The 4097-nt window shown below is 46.2% G+C and overlaps 1 non-coding gene across 1 annotated transcript; it reads right to left on the bottom strand.

Annotated features, from left to right (window-relative positions):
* Positions 1 to 2437: 2437 nt before the first annotated feature.
* TRNAE-CUC lies at positions 2438 to 2510 on the bottom strand. The gene has a single exon. It is a non-coding gene; the product is annotated as a tRNA-Glu (tRNA).
* Between the last annotated feature and the right edge of the window lie 1587 nt (positions 2511 to 4097).

A 4097-nucleotide genomic window follows, 5' to 3' on the forward strand; every position in this document is an offset into this window, starting at 1 on the left:
AGTCTATACGTAATTCCTAATTTTAAATTAATGTTCGATGAAATTAAAGCCCTCTTCTGTTTCTTTTTGTGTGCACTAGAGTCTGGGATTTTTCAACAATTGTGTGTGAACCAGGTTACCATCTGTCGCGATGGGCTTCATGCCTTTGGGCTTCAAAGTTGAGTTAGTTCCATTTTTTGTTCCCCACTTTAAAGAGTATAAAGTCGCCTGTGTGGTGAAAGAGTTATCACAGCACAGGCTTTACATCACTAACTTCAAGGCCTAGGGAGGGACCCCAAGCGAAATATGGCTCTCAGGACATCATACTTGGTTAAATCTTGACCTGTGTTACCGATGTCAAATATGCAGCGGGAGCTCCATGGTATCTGAGAGCAGGTTGGTGGACAGGGAAAACCCAGCATCCTTGGTTTCATCTTTGCGGGATGCCATTGAAGCCGGGGCACCATGATCTAGGGAGTTGACTCCATGGGAAAAACACTGCTTGCAAGAGGTCAATTGTGGCACTGTTTATATATATTGTCCCTTTTCTTGGAGGAGGCATTTTGGAGACATATTGGGACAACGCAATTTTCTTGCATAGTGTACAATTTTGTGATGGTGGCAGCTTTTCTCTCATCTTTGCATTTCTCCTATGAGTCTTATGTTTGGTGTCCTTCAGGCTGCTTTGAGGGTTGGCTCTGTCCAGTGGCGTGGTTGCCACCAAGTTTTATGACCACACATTTTAAGTCCTGGGACATAGTGACTTGTTTCTGTTGCCGTCTGTGCAGTTGCAAAGGTCCGGGAAATCCAGCTTCAGAGATGATTTCCCTCTGGTTCCTCCCATCGGTTTTTGGTGAATCAAAGAACCCCCATCTGAAGGGTTCTAAAATCTTGTGTCAACATTCAAATATCTGTTTTCCTAGAGCATGGTTCTCACCTTTGCCGATAATAATTAAAAATCCCTGCCTACCGGCCTGGCTGAGATCACCCAGAAAGCGGTGATTAAAACTCCATCACCATCACCCAGAAAGCAGTGATTAAAGCCCCATCACCGTTGCCAAGAAAGTCCCGGATGCCCGGGGATGCTGCAGTCTTGAGGTTCAAGAGAAAGCTGCAGCCATCCGCAGAGTGAGGCCTGTGGGGCCAGCTTGGAGGCGTAGGGGTGTTAAGGTGCCCCCTTGTTATGAGAAGCTCTCTCCCTGTAAGCACCAGCTGCTGGCTATGAGTCCAGACCCTGTGGGATGGCGGAGGGGACAGCGGTGGCCATTTGCAGCTGTGTCCAACAGATACTTGTCTTGACTGCCTTACAACCTTCAATCTCACCAACTCCCCTTCGTTACTTAAAGTTCCCAGCTTGTATCCAGACATTTATACCCTGTGCTCTCTATACATTCCATATACCGAACGTGTGGAATTTAGGGATCGATACGTAATGCCCCTTTTGGCTCACTTGATTTCCCACCCAACAGAATACACAGAGCCAGACTTGTAGGGATGAAATCCGGTTTATTGGTGATAAGAGCTGGGTGGGAGAACCCAGCTTAGGCAGGTGATCACTTAGGCTGATCAGTGCCCTCGGCTTCAGCCCTCCCCTCCAGGACTATCTTTGGCTCGGTCCACACAGGCACGTTCCGGTGGTCCAAACAGATTCACTGACGCAAGACTGCTGGCTCATTCTGGCCACGGAAAAAGAGGGACGAAATTCCTTCATTCACTTGGCAAATATTTATTGAGCACCTAGAAGCTGTCAAGTGTGAACAAAATAGAAATTCTGCTCTTGTGACACTTCTATTTCAGCAGGGGAAAAACATCCTGTTTGCTTACTGCTTTGTATTGAATTTGTTCTAATGAAAGTGACAAAAGGCTCACGGAGCTCCTTTCTCATGAGGAACGAGGTACACATAGTTCTCCCTAATCATTCTAAAGAAGTGAAATGCTATTTCTCTCCGGTAAGTGATGGGACCCATTGAAAGAGGCCATGCTGGGTGGGGCACCTCCGGTCTGCAGACCCGTGGACCCTTCTGCATTTTGCTGCTGTGGCTTGTAGCACATTCTGCGGGACTGGTTTCTGACTCCCCCACCAGACTGGGAGCTCGGTGCTTAGAGCTTTGTAAAACTAGTGAGTGAGGTCCTAGCGCAGTGATCCAAGCCTGGGTCACTTGTGCCATGATAGTGCTTGTACACGGGAATAGAGGTTCGGAGAGGCATTTATTTTTGAGGGAGAAACTGGCAAGTCCAGATTTTGACCTTGTGAAACGTTGGGAGCACTGCACCGTGCTCCTCGTATGGTTGGGTTTAATGGCTGTCTCGTCCCGCATGGGTTTACACTGTTGAGGTGATAGAAGGTTCTCAATGCCCTCTGACCCGCATTAACAGTTACATTTTGCATCAGTTTGTATGTATCTTCGCTGCCCCACCTGTTTGTGGGTGTGTGTTTATTTGTTTGAAGTAGGCTCCACGCCTAATGCGGGGCTCGAACTCACAACCTCGAGATCGAGAGTCACATGCTCTACCGGCTGAGCCAGCCAGACACCCCTGTGGCCCCGCCATTTTTAAAAACCAATTTCAGTCCTCGAAGATTTTAACCAGGCTTCAGTCTTTTGAACTCCTCATTTCTCCTCCAACGTACCAATGTTGGGACAAATCCAACACCCCCAAGTTGGTGCGTGGATATAATTATGCTGTCACTGTGGGGATGATTCACTCTCTGAATTGTCGTCAGAAAGATTGTAAGTAAATCCAGGACAAACGAAGCTTGTTTGATACCAACAAAGATAATATGAGCTCGGCCTGAAGGAAAACTAGTTAGTGAGCATGAGGATCCAACAGCACAAAGACCAGTAAGGAGAGTGGACCCACGTCTGTCTCCCTCTGAGGTTTGCCCTCCTTTACGTGCCATTGTTGGGCTGTGATTTCACCAACAAATCACTGTTTACATGCTTGCCCTTAGGATCATCATGTAATTAACATCTCTGAGCAAATGCCATTTTGTCACTTAAATGTATGCATTCCATTGCTAACCGGGAACGAACGGCCAGAGTCTGATGATTATGGCTTCGTACTCTGTGTTGAAAATATACACACATTTGGGCCTTGCTTCAGCACCATTATTTGGCACACAAATTTAGTTCTCTCGCAAGGGTGTTGTTGTTGTTGTTTAAATGTACCTTGTCAGGGTGAAAGCATTTGGGGTCAGGGTGACAGGGAAGGTTTGTTTTAACTTGCAAATTCCATCTAAAATTTTCTAAGCTCTCTGCCCAGCGATTACTTTGTCTTCCATACCATTCTGACACTTTCCGTTAATCCATAAAACCAGAGAAGGCTGAGCAAAAACGCACTCTTATCTTGTAGAGATAGTTGGGTCGGTTCAGGTCAAAGTTTTATTGGGTTTGGCATAAGAGCTATTGGAAAAATTTGTAGAAGGAGGAATAGTTACAGAGTGATCTTTAAAACGGATGTCAAAGATGAAAACAGAACAAAATTGGTTTCTGACTTTCAAATGTTACTCTTGTCAGAAACCTATAAGTTGAATTGGCACAGAGATGTATTTCCGGGCTCTTTAAACTATCGGGTGGAAAGTGATCCAAACTCTAAGTCTCAAAAAGAAAGACTTTGCAAGTATTAAAATACTTGATTGTAGTAAGTTTCCTCTGGGGTGTTAGATAAGTAAGGTTTACTAGTGTTGTTCCAGAAAACATAATGAGTAGATTATTCGTTATCGGTCCTTCGTTCATACCGAGTGGGGGTTTACAGCAGCCATGCCCTCTGGAAGGCACGAAACACCCATGTCAGCACGTAGGGCCATTGGAACACAGCAGCTCAAGCCGAGTGGCTTGAACAACAGACATTTACTGTCTCACTGCTCGAGAGGCTGGAAGTCTAAGATCAAGGTGCAAGTGAAGTTGGTTGGTTTTTTCTGAGAGCTGTGAGGGAGAGTCTGTTCCAGGCTTCTCTTCTAGCTTCTGGTAGTTTCTTGGCTGATGGAAGCACACCTCCAACCTTCACAAGACACAAGGTGTGTGTGACTGTGTCCGGGTTTCCCCCGGCTTCCCCCGGCTTCCCCCAGCCTTCTAGAATTAAGGCCCGCCCTAATCTAGTATGACCTCGTCTTGACTCAT

This window comes from Lynx canadensis, chromosome C2 (genome assembly GCF_007474595.2).
Source record: "Lynx canadensis isolate LIC74 chromosome C2, mLynCan4.pri.v2, whole genome shotgun sequence".
NCBI classification, from domain to species: domain Eukaryota; kingdom Metazoa; phylum Chordata; class Mammalia; order Carnivora; family Felidae; genus Lynx; species Lynx canadensis.